This window comes from Schistocerca americana, chromosome 4, assembly GCF_021461395.2.
Source record: "Schistocerca americana isolate TAMUIC-IGC-003095 chromosome 4, iqSchAmer2.1, whole genome shotgun sequence".
In the NCBI taxonomy this organism is placed as follows: Eukaryota; Metazoa; Arthropoda; class Insecta; order Orthoptera; family Acrididae; genus Schistocerca; species Schistocerca americana.
Window position 1 is genome coordinate 761,476,987 of NC_060122.1, and position 15,982 is coordinate 761,492,968.

Consider the following 15,982-nt stretch of genomic DNA (forward strand, 5'->3'; position numbering starts at 1 on the left):
TAAATATTATTTGCTCCTTTATCTAAGTTTAATGAGACAGGTCAATCTGAAGGTAGATCAATGTGATGGTGATCACAATGATAGAAACCGGTTACCGAGTTGAATTAAACCAATTTGCGATCAAAGATTGTTTTGATTTCCTTATATTACAAACCACAGACTTGCAGAATCAATGCTGAACTGTGATCCAAAAGTGGACCAACATTCTATCCAAGCAGATAGTCATAAAGTTCTGGTTTATCAGCGCAAATTTTTTGATGAAGTTTTACTGAGCCATCTGCATGTACTAACGGCACCAACATATTAAATAACTTATCGCACTGACCTTTTTCCAAGTGTCAAACGACGCCTTATCCTATGCTAATTTATGTTACTCACGATCTGTGATGAGCAGAAGCATATGTATGAAGTAGTGCCAACTGTAGCCCATAGCGAGATTGTGGTTCTGCATTATATTGATGCTCTCTCGCTGTCATCGTCCAGAACTGGATTGGTGTTTCTTACCTCTGTTACAATGTGAGAAAATTAACCCATTTCAGCAATATGCAAACTAAAGCAAGTTCTTTCACCTTTGCCAACCAATTCTGCAGAGTTGTGGAAGGCAAATGGGTGAAGTTGCACAATATTCGTCAGTGGGCTCAACTAGCTATGAAATCACAAATCTCAGAATTGGAGGTTTGATATACTTACTAAGATGATGTGCTGAGACCTATTTGTGCACATAAAATAGAGATAAACTTGAAACTGGCTGGCATTGTCAAATAAAGAACTCCTGTTTCAACCACACAATCTTTATGGAATTATGTTTTTTTCTGGCTTTATGCACCTTTAGGTGGAAATGAAAACAGGCATTGAATTTATTGAGGGTATGGTGGCCATCCAGAAGAAGTCAGTTGGTGTGTGAAGTACTACAATTAGGTTATATAGCCAAGCATTGCACCGCAAAGACAACCATTTTACCTATTTTCGAAAACTATCCCAGCAAAAAGTCTGTTCTTCCCACTATACCTGCTGGTAAAAGGGGAAGAGCATTCTGTTGTTCTGGACTGGAATGCGGTACACACAAACTTTTTATACAAAAAAAGTCAACATGATGATTATGGTTGCTAGTACACCTCACAGAATAACTACGATAATCAAGGTGACAAAGTGGTCGATGTACTGAACTCACAATTGAGAAGATAAGACAACAAATAACGAGCCGACCATGGAAATTTATGTTTTCCGTAGTAGCTCTAAATCTTACAAGACAAACTGAAATATTAGAACGGTTCTTTTGATAAAGACCAACTGATTTCCTTTTCCATTCTCGTCCAACTCGATGTTGTCATCCATTCCTCGTATCATCATCATTGCAGGATAATATAACATGCAGCTCGTTCTTGGCCATTTTTCAAGGGAAATTACTCTTTTGTTCTCTTTGAGAACAGGTTGACTCCGATGGCTCGGTGAAACAAACATGAATGATTACTTGAATTCGTTTTATTAGTTCTGTTAAGAGACACCAGAATATTCAACTCCACCGAAACTTAACACTGTAAACCATTCTAAGTTTTACAATAGCCTAGCGATCCATCCGGACACAGAAGTGAAAAGATGGCTACTAAATCAGTTTTACATCCGAAACATCAAGACAACGCTCTTCATGTGACTGTGTTGGGCAGATCCTGTCCATGTCTCCTCTAGAGTGGCTACAGTAATTTTCTTTCTGCCCTGAGTAACTATTCTAGGTAAACTATATTTCACTTTATTTCAAGAAGAGATTTGTGGCTGTGCATTCATTTACTTAATTATTTTCCTACAGCTTCCAAAGTAGACGAGTGGTGGCTGTCACCTCTTCCCATTAACTCCGAGGCCTCCTGTAGATCGCTGCCCTCTGCCATTACCACAACTATATCAGTGTTCTGCTGCAATTTATCAATGGCGAAAGGGAGGGTTTAGAACCATTCTGAAACGTTGACAACCAGATCTTATATTTTTCATTATTCTGATTGTGGAAGGAAACACCACTATGCAGGTTGTTGTGGTCTCAAGAACGAAAAGTGACTTGATGCAACTTTTCAGACTGGTGTATACTGTTCCAGTCTCTTCTTCTCTCTATAACTGCAGCATCCTACATCTACTGAAATGCCTTACTGTAGTCAAGCCTTAGCGTACCTCAACAGTTTTTACCCAACACTCCATTAATCCACAACTAAAATTCCATCTGACATTAAAGTTCATGTTCTTTGTTAACAAAATTCTCTTTTACACAGACACTTTTTATTCTATTACCAGTACATTATTTTCCTTTACGGATGAGCCAACAGAGCACCAAGTGCCAGTTTCAGTTACTTTTCGTTGTTCTTTTCCTGCAGAACTGTTTCATCTGTTTGTTCCTTCTGGTTTACAACCATTTTCTACCAGTCACTTTCGCTCTCCTACCCTGGAATCCTTCCATGTTCAATACTTTTTCCCTAAACTTCTCTGTCGGTTGTTTCAACTTTTATAGCATTTTTCCAACATCCATCTTTCTTCCTTCTTTTCTTCTCTCATCTTATTTCTCTGCCCAAGTTATAAACTCATTTACCACTTTTATGTGTCATTTCCTAATCAGTTTTCTTCTGCATAGCAACGATTAATTTCAAACGACTACATCCTATGTTTTACTTTTGTTGGTCATCTTACAAGCCATTTTCAAGACACTATTCATTCCTTGTAACCGATCTTCCGTCTCTTTTGCCATCTCTCACTGAAATACAGTGTCATCAGCAAACCCTGAACTTTCGCTTGTTTTCAATTTCCCCCTTTGTTTTATTTACTCTTGCTCTACTTACAGACAGAATAACATGTGGAGTAAGTTAGTGTTTCCCGTTCGTGTGCAGCGACTATTAAAAATAGTTTGTGTACAAGTTGTAAATTATCAATCTCTAACTAAATACTATCGCAGACTAAATCAGAGTTTCTAAGAGTGTATTCCAGCGATCATAGACGAAAGCATTATTTGAAATCTGCAGATGCTGTAAATATGTGTTTGCCTTTCTTGAACTTATGTTCTCTCGTCAAATTGCTTCGTATTTTCCTACATATGTCTGAAAACCAAACATCTCTGACAGCGTCGTCTTCTATCAGTGTCTACATATACATCACAGGACCACAGCGAATCTCAGTAGCTCGATCAGCAAATGAGATGGAATTCTTTGATTGTCTGGTACGTTCATCACATCTTTCTGAGTCTGAATAACGCGATAACACAACAGTTGGTGGTTTATCCACAAGATGCAGCCGCACAGAATCAATTTGTTTGTTCATTGAACAATCTTGGGAGCAATCATTCGTCGTTGGCGAAATGAGCAGAGATAGTACACCGTTGTCAGCTGGTAATATCTGTGGCTTTGATATTTTTTTATGGAACTGCACCAAACCACGCGCTAATGAAGCCTTTTAAAGCATTGTTTGTGGCGGTATATTTCGTGTCGTGGGTTGCAACTGTTTTTAGTAAAATGGAGTACTTTAAAGACCACAAGTAAACAATTTGAGTGAGGGAACGCGTGGGCAGAGTTTGCGTCAAACGCCGCACTGGTTTTCATCGCCATATAAACCGGAGAGAGTAGTCACTGCCTGATTTGGGAGACTCGGCCGCTGCCTGCAACGTTTGCTGACGCACATGCGCGATGTAATCGTCATGCCCCGCGTCTGATTCTGTTCCCACATTGTGTCTGAAGTAAGGAGAGACGTGGATTACGTTTTCTTTCAGCTTATTACGGTGTAAATTCCAGGAAATGCATGGACGCATGCAAAGAGACGGTTACGCAAAAAGTAACTGCAGACACGCTCGCAATACACTTCGCATTTTATCAACAGAGGCACAGCTGCAGATCATCACGCTAACATTGCTGGAAACATTAAGTCCTGCAAAGTATGCTTGAGTACCTTTTTGAAGCTAGCGAGAGCACTAGACAAAGACTGGTAGAGTTTGGAGTCTGGCAGTGAGGCGTGCTTTCTACCTTAGATGTGAGTTGTCTGCCAAAAACCAAAACCAAAAGAAGAACACAGCTTAAATATGGCAAGGAGTTTGAATAAAAAATACGGTAAAGACAATAGCGAGAGCTCTTCAAACGTGTTCCCCGCGTTTGGATTGCGCCTCAATGTTTCTTTGGTTAGCTGCGCCAGAAAATGTAAGATACGACGAAGTAGTGAGGGGAAAAAGACTAACTTTTAACATCCCATTGACGACGAAGTCATTAGAGACGAAGGAGAAACTCAAGTAAGACCACTATATTCGGAGAAAAATAAGTTTTGTCCTGTTCAAACAAATCGTTGGTATTCACGTTAGCGAATTTGGCGAAACCTTAGGTAGCCAAAACATAGACTGGCAGGAGAGGATTTGAACGTCAATCCTCCTGCGTACGAATACAATATCAATTAAGTGCTCCATGTGGATTGTATAAAATATTCATTCTGGATATAATTTTTTTATTTCTTCTAATTTGTGCTACGTAATTGATACCACAAGTAAATTCACGTTTTAGTTTTTTTCTGGCTGGCATCTTTTGTAAAATTGTTGAGTTTCAATAGCCATGCTATTTAGTCCTAAGGGGCCATTGATATTACTTTCAATCTGTTCAGACAATGTGAAGCCAATGTGCCACCATATGATATATCCCTTCATGGAGCGATTCCATTTATCTCTGCGTATCAAATGCAAGTAATTCGTTGGTTTAACAAACCAGAAGAAGACTACATTATTTTCCTGTCAGCCTAACTACAGTAATGTTTCTATAAAAATACTGACTGGCACAGTATATTTAGGACATATTTACAATTGCATTAGAAGTAAAAAGAAATATATACATTCCCAGATCACTGAGAATGATGTTGAACTGTGTCAGTAGTTATGATATTCCTCTACAAGTAGAGCAGGAAGCGTGCAAGCAGAGGTGACCTATATGTGGTGCTATGACGTGATTAACCGTGAATCAGGAAGGCGATATTTCAGACCAAATCTCCAAAGTCTACGCTCAAGGTGTGAGAAATTCTACTATTTTTATTACTTCTTTCAATTAAGTAAGATTGAAATGCGATTTTGAGGACAACACAATTAAACAGTCATTCAGATGTTTTTAAAACTTCTGTGTTTCTAATTCTTGTGTATAATACGATTCGATACATGTATCCAGAATAAATTAATTTACAAACAATAAATAGTCTTCTGAAGTTAATAAATTTCAGTGAGCTGCAGGCAATGGGATGCGACAGTAGACCAACAATTCAGCATACATTTCGTTTCTCATACAAGAGAAGTTGGCTAAAAAATTTAACGACGACATGAAACTAAGTAGGTATATTTTCATGTGTTACGTAATTGAAGAAAACTTATACCCTTACGGGTAGAGGCGTAAAAGTGAAAACTGGTAGAGCGAGTAACGCCGAAAGGAGAGGAAATTAAGATTTAATGGTTCGTCGATGACGTCATTACTGGCGGAAGAAGTACTGTAACTAGCAGAGGAATTACGGTGGTATGTGTAGGCTGTAATATTGAGATGCAATTATCGTATCATTTGTCTAGCCTTCCTTTAAAAACTCGTAACTGGAGCTGCATTTACGTACAATCACTTATGTTTCTTGTGAGACACACACGCACACACACACACACACACACACACACACACACACACACACAGACGTTCACATTCACGTGCCCGCGCCTCTGCGTGCTCCCGATCAGAAATATCACATGTTTGTGTGTTTCTAGTAACTTTTTCACCACGAATCTCGATGCGACCCTTAATGAGCAGCAGGTTTGGTCATCTTACGTTCGCGACTAATGGAGAGACTTTGACCTGAACGGATCTCGCTTAGACGACAGCCTCATTAGTTCCAAATAAGCACTCACTTTGTCTAGTGAATCTTGCGTAAACGAGAATAGCTGCTACGAAAGGTAAATGTTTTCGCTTCGTTAGGGACGTCGAAAACCCAGTTAGACTGCCATTGGTAGGAGGCAGCAACAGTCGTGTCATTAGTTACCATCGTCTTCCGTCTCCTGATCTAGTGAAACCAAAACACGTAATGTGGCCTTAGACAGGACCGTTACAAACCTACAAAAGCATTCAATACTGGTTGCAAGATGGTAGCTGTCACTTAGTTTTGACAGTTACTTGTAATATTCCAGATATAACAATATTTGAGGACGTGGATGTATGAGCAGTCACATGCGAAGACCCTCACACATAACAGTGTCTGTGTTTCTCAAAATTGTTGCAGTCTGTTCCGAAGCAATGGCAGTATGAAATAAAGTACCTGTGGAAATAGCTCCCACCTGTTAACTTTCGTATCAGGTTTTCGTTGTCTGCAAAAATATTGTAACTTCCGTTATTATTATTAATCTTTGGATTACGCTGAATGACAGTATAAAGTTATTTTTTAATTTTTAATCTTTAAATTACGCTGAATGAAAATGTATCTCAGAATGCATACATAACTGGAGTTATCGTGTAACTTGTTGTAGCTGCCAGTGGTGAACTTACTCTGTATTACTGTTAGCTAAAATTTTATACGAACTGATTGGGCAATAAAATTCCCAGTACCAATAAAGGAATACACTAACTGCAAAATACATTCAGCCCCTTAGGCACTGAATTCTCTGGCCTGCTCAAAGCTGACAACTTTGGTCCCTGTGCACATAACACGTAAATAAAATTGTCTTACCTCTAAAGCAGCAATGGTGGAGCGTGATATATTCTGGTCTCTCATGAAAAAAATAAAGTGTACTAGCTACCGACTCAGTGGTGTGGAATGCTGACCGTAACATTTGGAAATGCATAAGAAATTCTTTTTGCTGATAAATGAAAACACTTAAGAAAAATTCAATGTCTTTGAAAAACGTTTGACCTGGACAGGGAGGCGGTACTGATTTGGGTGAATTACTAACACTGACTTTCTCGGTAGCGAAATCCTGTTGGAAATTAAGTTTGGCTTTCCAAAACATCTGAAAATTGAAATTACTTTACTCAGAAAAATTACAGCCTTTTTAGTAATTGATAATGAGATTTATACTGCAAGAATTGTCCAACCTCACCAAAAAAGCATGAATAAAAAACATTAAATTATGTATACCTGTGTTAACAGATCTTAGAGACATTACAAAAGGGAAATGTCTAAGTAGTCTTCACATCAAATTTGTTTACGCACATTCTGGGGTTACTCAACAATTGATAATTATCAGTCAACTCATCTACAATAACGCGCTGGCAAAACGAAAGTCATAAACATTTAACATTTTTACGTTGCATGCGAGAAGGTTTCTACCTCCAACAATACATGTACTCGTAATTCCTACGTTATAGCTTCACACTTGGTGGCTTCACAGAGCACACCACAAAAACTGCCTACTCCGTCCTTTTTCGCTCAGAGACCGCTACTCACTGCTGTGCGCCAAGCGCTCCCTTACTCCAACACTACAGTCTCAGACCGGAAGCAGTATCTTTGCTCTGCGGTCGTGCACAGTCAGCGATCCACTTTATACAATCCACCAGAGACATATACATCATTTATGATATAATAGTTTCATTCTAATTTGCATTAGTATTATTACCATATTCGGGTGCAACATACAAGTGTACTCCAGTATACTTCTTTCAATATTTATACATCCTGAATTCACAGATATCATATTTCGTGGTGGTTTTGTGGCGATAGTCAACAGGTTCCTACCGCAGGACTCCTGTTTCCAGCCTGTGTGCAGACGCTGGTGAGCCTCCACTGTCAGTTCGACGTTTATTGTTCGTAGCGCCCCAAGCATGTAGTGTAGGGCTTCCTCCGTTCCTACATCGCTAGCATCCAGCTAAGCTACTCAGCCGCCAATGCAACAGCTGTTCAGTCACCGTCCACGGGCGTCGAGGCCATTGGGAGTGATTGCGGGGGAGAGCCTTGACTTACTTTAGGTGGAGGGGGTATTAAAATCCAAAGCCAGGGATAGAGCAGTGCATCCCCTTGGTTACTAAAGAGGCCCAGATTACTTTTAGACTTAGCAGCTCAATGCAAACATTGTACACCATAAAAGTGTACTCCAGTATACTTCTTTCAATATTTATACATCCTGAATTCACAGATATCATATTTCGTGGTGGTTTTGTGGCGATAATCAACAGGTTCCTATCGCAGGACTCCTGTTTCCACCCTGTGTGCAGACGCTGGTGAGCCTCCACTGTCAGTTTTAACGAGATTTAACAGATTTAACGAGATTTTACTTCACTACCTGGATTTAATTACTGTTTACACGGATGTGCCTAAGCGGGGAGATTTTACCGTTTGCTCTGTCGTTTTCGCCGAAACTGTCCTAAGGATAGGGCGCCCAGATCAGTTTTCGGTTTATTACTTGGGTCTGTTTGCTATCCTTAGGCCAGTGAAAGAGCTGGGGCAGCATCGACAGAAGAAATTCATTATGTGCACAGAGTGCCCTTCACACTGTCGGTCAAATGTACCCAACAGATCGTATGCTGCTCTCCATCTCTTCCAAAGGCAAGACAAGGAAACAATTTTCTGCTGCGTTCCGGGGCACTTAGGGTTCCAGGTAAACGAACTCACAGATACTGCTGCCAAGGAGGCTTGCTTCCTTCCACCTCCTGCCCACTGTCCAGTACCTCTGCAGGCTGTCACCACATTTGTGACCAAGAACACCACGTGTTGGTGGGAGAACCAGCGGCTGGATGTAAGGAATAATAAACTACGTTCCGTAAAACCTTTAGTGCGACCACGAATTATCTCCTTCTGCTCGCGATGAGCTGAAGAAGTTGCCATTACATGGCTTACAAGGGGAGGCCGCCAATTGTGAAATTCGGATTCGATTCATACTGCGCATAATAAAAGCTCATGGCCGGAGGTGTAATGTGGCAAAGCACCAAGATGCACTAATCAGCCGTTGTCGAGAAAATCGACAGTTAAAAGAAACCGTTGAGGTGAAATACTCTCTACGATTAACAGTTTTCTACAGTGTCGTGGCGCAGCGGTAAGCCCTCGCGTTCGTAATCCGAAGGTCGCCGGATCGAATCTCACACCATGCAACCTTTTTTTTTTTTTTTTTTTTTTTTTAGTATTTGTTTTTTGTAATTCAAATGTGTATACACACACACACGCATATATATAATTCCCGGCAATCAGTTGCAACGATTATGCATATAATAAGTTGTTGAACGTCGTTTGTCGTGGAAAAACTGGCGACTTCGAACATCATTATATTTTCCGCAAACAAAGTTGTATTTCACAAATGTTATTAATTGCCTTCATAATGTTAAACACGTATGGTTAACGGAAGACTTAGAAACGATATTCCGAAACGAATACGTATAGCGTAAGTCAAACATTCGAATTGGAATAGAGACCCCACGAACACAAATTTGCTGTGGCAGGTATGAAATATAAACTCCGTTACTCGCTCGTTACACTTGAAGGACATATGTTGAATGGGCCAAAACGAGCTGCCGCATAACGGCGTAGTAACCTGCTAACTTCGAAAGAAGGTAGATGCGGTCCCTAGCGCAACTTACATCGTCGAAAATCTGTGCGGACGTGAGAGCTTTGGTACACCCTGTTAAACAAACGGAAAAATGGAGGCGGTACAATTGGAGAGCGATCCGCCTTCACCAACATGCATAAGCAATTCATTAATAATTTATATATATATATATATATATATATATATATATATATATATATATATATATATTTTACAAAAAACTAATAATCAAAAAACTGCATAGCGACCTTCGGATTACGAACCCGAGCGCTTACCGCTGAGTCACGAGGCTGTAGAAAATAATTAATCGTAGAGAGTATTTCACCACAACGGTTTCTTTTAACTGTCGATTTTCTCGACAACGGTTGAGAAGTGCATCTTGGTGCTTTACCATATTACACCTCTGGCCATGAGCTTTTATTGTGCGCAGCATGAATCGAATCTGAATTTCGCAATTGGCGGCCTCCCCTTGTTAGAGTGAGACATTCTCCATTGACGCTTGGCTTTCTTATACGTCGTGATGAGCTCGCAGGTGTGTCACAGATCTAGGATACAGCTGTCAGTGTGGCATATTTTGTATTTTATATGACTATCTGAGGGTTGATCTAAGACTGCCCTTTATTTTAAATGATAATGAGGCGAATGTGGTTTGTGTTTTGTTTTTGTGTGATATCCAGACATCTTCCCAAAATAAGTTTTTCACAATGTGGCGCCACAATCATAATATATTTCTTTAAAGTCAGTACCGCCATTTGACTGTTGTTTATTTACAGTGGTACATTTACACTTACGCAATCATGATTTCGGTTTCAAAGTGCCTTTATCAAGTGTTTGTCTAATGGCGGTACTGACTTTAAAGTCTTCCCAAAATATTGGGTGTGAGATTTTAATGTGTCACAGAGTAGCCCTGTCACCCATTATTTCTTAGTAGTCATCCAGCCACAGCCGTCTGTCCTCTTTTAACCGTGTCTGTGCTGATATTTTGTTCTTGATTTTATCTGGTTACTCAGCTGTGTTTCGTTGGAATTTTGTTAGGGCTTTTCTACCATTCAACTTGTCGGGACTACGTCTCAATTCTTGTGGGAGAACGCAACTTGGTTTTCCGATTTATTGTCATTTCTTAAGAGATTTTCTCCGTGCTCGTCTGTGTGTCATTCATGTAAGGGCACTGATGATCTTACTGTTCAGCGCCCTTACCCACAAATCATCATCATCTTGAGGCGAAACGTTGAGAAAAATTATTTTTAGCGTGTGGATAGTGATAAAAACATTCACTGGAATTGTTACGTAGTAGAGCTGTTATCCTGTTGGATTCACCAACTTTTACCATTAAAACTTTACTTTCAATTAATTAATTAATTAAGTTATTTGTATAATCTGGTCATATCTCCCACAGGTCTGACAATGGTTTTCGCATAAAAAACTTCTTATATCACAATTTACTTAATTAATGATATAATAATAATGTCATAAACAGTACAACTAATGACCAACCACAGCTTCGCACGAGAAGCACTAAATGTCTTCGGTCGGACGGCTTGGCTGGCGTTGCCGTTGATACATGACATCTATAAACCTTCCTCGTCAATCAGTCTATCTACAAATGGAAACAGTACAAAAATCCTTGCAGTAATTCTTGATGTCACCTTTCATGTAGAAACAGGAAAAAATGAGTGTGACTTAAATAAAGTAATGCAAATGAAAGAGTATTATGAAATAAGATCTGCATATATCTATGGCCCTTGGAATAACAGTGCTGACTGTAAACAAACAAAATAGTTGTAATAATAATACCGAACCAGGCTGGCGCTATAAATGATGTTATTTTATTGCTGTAGATTACAAAGTAGCAACTGGCCGATTTAAATCTATAGTCAAACCCAGGCTACCTGCAGCCAAATACGCTTTTTTAGCCTCTGTAAAATTATAACTAACAACAATTTTCTTTTATTGTGTGTTGGTATTAATAGCCATTTTGCATCTTGGGCCAGACGGTGTCTTACAACATTGTTGCTGCATATGGACCTTCAATTGCAGCCTAATTTTGTGTGTTAATCAATTAATTTTCACTTATTATTGCTGTTGTTCAGAAATGTCAGCTTAGGTCTTTTATCGATGGTGTATGCTGTTGTAGTTTTGACAGATACATTGACAGCTATTCAACAGACGCTGTATGGTTACAATTTGCTTATTTATTTGTCTGCGTATCATAACGATCTCTGACATGGTAACATAATATTTGTTACGTTTTCATAGTGTGTATGTTCGTTTTTATTTGCTTTCGATTGTCCGGAATCGAGCTGTATGATTTCAATAAAATTATCTGCATAATTTTTATGTTACAGGTCCGTTTCTTAATCTAATACACTACAAGCCATTAAAATTGCTACACCACGAAGATGACGTGCTACAGACGCGAAATTTAACCGACAGCAAGAAGATGCTGTGATATGCAAATTATTAGCTTTTCAGAGCATTCACACAAGGTTGGCGCCGGTGGTGACGCCTACAACGTGCTCACATGAGGAAAGTTTCCAAACGAAGCGGAAGCGTCCTTATCTACGCTGGCAAAGAAGTTCGAAGCTCATCAGATGATGATCCTTTTCTCGGTATCTAACAATGAAATATAACAAGAATACTAATTATGTAAGTAAATTTCTTAATTAGATTTCCACCAGTTTGTGTACCTTTGCAATAACAGTAATTTAGGTGCTCTTAACATTTGCCTATTTTCGCACGTCAGATACCTTTTAAATTTCATCTTTTCGTCCCATGATTCATTTCCTTTCAAACTACCACACATATCCACTCTCTGTTACACTTACCAGCGTCAAACACACACAGTACTTAAATCCGATAACCCGTATTTCTAACAGAAAGGAGAAAAAGCACACACAATTATGCTGTAATACTGTAAACGAATATCAGTTGGTCAGTTTAAAAGGTTCACTACAGTCCACCAGTCCTACATTTGAAGTCAAAATGTTTAATAACACAAACTAAAATAAAATAAATGCGGCTCTGCGATCGGCAATGCCTATGTAAGAAAACAAGTGTCTGGTACAATTGTTAGATCGGTTACTGCTGCTACAAAGACGGTGAACAAGATTTAATTGAGTTTGAAGGTGATGTTATAGTCGGCGCACGAGAGATAGCACGCAGAATCTCCGAGGTAGCGATGAAGTGGGGATTTTCCCGTACGACCATTTCACGAGTATACCGTGAATATCAGGAATCCGGTAAAAAATCAAATCTTCGACATCGCGGCAGCCGGAAAAAGATCCCGCAAGAACGGGACCAACGACTACTTAGAGAATCATTCAGCGTGACAGAAGTGCAACCCTTCTGCAAACTGCTGCAAATTACAATACTGGGTCATCAACAAGTGTAAGCGTGCAAACCATTCAACGAAGCATCATGGATATGGCCTTTCGGAGCCGAAGACTTGCTGTGTGTCCTCACGACTGCGCGACACAAAGATTTACGCCTCGCCTGGGCCCGTCAGCACCGACATAGCGCTGGTGATGACTGGAAATACGTTGCATTGTCGGACGATTCAAGTTTGAAATTATATCGAGCGGATGGACGTGCAAGGGTATGGAAACAATCTCATGAATACATGGACCCTGCATGTCAGCAGGGGACTGTTCAAGCTGTTGGAGGCTCTGTAATGGTGTGGAGCGTCTGTAGCTGGAGTGATATGGGACCCCTAATACGTCTAGTTACGACTCTGACATAAGCATCCTGTCTGAGCACCTGCATCCAATTCACATCCATTGTGCATTTCGACGGTCTTGGACAATTCCAGCAGGACAATGCGACACCCCGCACAACCAGAATTGCTACAGAGTGGCTCCAGGAACACTTTTATGAGTTTAAACACTTCTGGTGGGCACCTCAAACGAATGTCATTGAGTAAATATGGGATGCCTTGCAATGTGCTGTTTATACGAGATCGCCACCCCTCGTCGTCTTAGGGTTTATGGACAGCCCTGCAGGATTCATGATGTCAGTTCCCTCCAGCACTACGTTAGTCATTAGTTGATTCCACGCCACGTCGTTTTGCGGAAATTCTACGTGCTCGCGGGGGCTCTGCACGATATTACGCAGGTCTACCAGTTTTTTTGACTCTTCAGTGTATAACAGTTTGGGTAATCAATCACTTGGAAAAAATATATTTTCTATACAAAAGAAACTAATCATATTTATACCAGCAATCTGACAAGTCTTTAGTAGGATTCTCGAGTTTACTAGGCTTAGGTCTTGCAATTTCCTTAAATTACAGGTAGGTGGTTTGTAGCTTCAGGAATGTTTTCCGATAGCGTCTCAGATATGTTCCTTCCGGTTCAGCTAACGTAGTTTGGTCACCAAGACGTCACTGTCATCTGAAACTTACCGGCAGACGAAAACTTTCTGCCAATTTGGCACACAGTTTTAATACGGCATGAAGTTTGAAACCAGCTCACACTCCACTGCAGCGTAAAAATTCGTTATAGACATCAGCATCAATTCACTATTACGCCCTTGAAACAACGGTAGGATGATTATGACCTTGCGATGCAAACAGTTATCCTATTGGAAGATATCATTAGCGTCGGGGAAGAGATGAAGCGTGAAGAGAAGCAGGTGGTTCGCTACAAAATTCTCATAGTCCACAGCTGTTGTGCTCCCTTCGATTATTACCACAGGTCCGATGGGAGCCCAGATGAATATCCTTCATAGCATAATACCATCCCTGTCGGCTTAAGTGCGTGGTGCGATATTTGTTTCGTGCAGCTTTTCGCCTGCATCACGGCGTATCAGGCACAACCATAGACGATATAACAAGAAATGCGATTCATTCGAACAGGCGACACGTTTCCATTGATATTCGGTCCAGCCTCTATGATCCTTTGCCCATTACAATTGTAGGATGTGTCACAAAGAGTACGGTACAACTTTAATGTGTTATAGCATCCAGACTAATTAAGATATTCACACCATGTTCGGCTTATGTGAGACATTACCTCACAAAGTTTTTATGCCATTCAGCTAGTTTCAACAAGTGCGCCTCTGATGGTACAAACGGCACCCAGTCTGTAATCGAGTACTATCCACAGCCGGTGCAACATATTCACATCAGCTGTGGGAATGGCAGCCACGATTCTGTTCTTTAATGTGGTTGACAGGCGGTTGGTGGATTCCGTCCTTGACATGCTCCCAGTGAAAGAAGGCAATCGGTGTAATGTCATGCAACCTAGGAAGCCACCCTGTCACCCTGTCAAATCAGCGGTCTGGGAACACTTAGTCTAGAACATTGTGAACAATCTGAGACCAGAATGAGATTTTCACTCTGCAGCGGAGTGTGCGCTGATATAAAACTTCCTGGCAGATTAAAAGTGTGTGCCGGACCGAGACTCGAACTCGGGACCTTTGCCTTTCGTGGGCAAGTGCTCTACCATCTGAGCTACGCAAGCGTGACTCACGCCCCGTCCTCACAGCTTCACTTCTGCCAGTACCTGGTCTCCTACCTTCCAAACTTTACAGAAGCTGTCCTGCGAACCTTGCACAACTAGCACTCCTGAAAGAAAGGATATTGCGGAGACATGGCTTAGCCACAGCCTGGCGGATATTTCCAGAATGAGATTTTCAGGCTGTGGCTGAGCCCTGTCTGCGCAATATCCTTTCTTTCAGGAGTGCTAGTTCTGCAAGGTTCGCAGGAGAGGTTCTATAAAGTTTGGAAGGTAGGAGACGAGGTACTGGCAGAAGTGAGGCTGTGAGGACGGGTCCTGAGTCGTGTTTGGGTAGCTCAGATGTCAGAACACTTGCCCGCGAAAGGCAAAGGTCCCGAGTTAGAGTTTCGCTTCGGCACACAGTTTTAATCTGCCACGAAGTTTCAATCTGAGCCCAGTGCGGCGATTCATAAAATTGTTACACTGCTGGTGTGTCGACGTCCGTAAAGTGGTTGCTTTCTAAGCCGTGTTTCTTTGAACCTGCTTATCCGATTTGGTCTGTATAAACTATCCCACAAACAGAGCCTTTCTTTGAACCATTGTCATCATGCTTACAGTCATAAACATACCTTTGTGAGTTTGTCTTTCACATAAGTCAAACATGGTGTGAGTATCTGAATTAGTTTGGGAGCTGTAACACACTGATGTTACAAAAAAATGGTTCAAATGGCTCTGAGCACTATGGGACTTAACATCTGAGGTCATCAGTCCCCTAGAACGTAGAACTACTTAAACCTGACTAACCTAAGGACATCACACACATCGATGCCCGAGGCAGGATTCGAACCTGGGACCTTAGCGGTCGCGCGGTTCCAAACTGAAACGGGTAGAACCGCTCGGCCACACTGGCCGGCACCGATGTTACAAAGTAGCTTTTGAGACACCCTGTAATTGCTGATATTGTTGGACGGACATGGAAACACGTCGGTCTGCAGTGAAGACCAATATTCAACAACACCTGCTGAGCTGTGTGCTCCGAAAGACCTGTGTGTGCTCC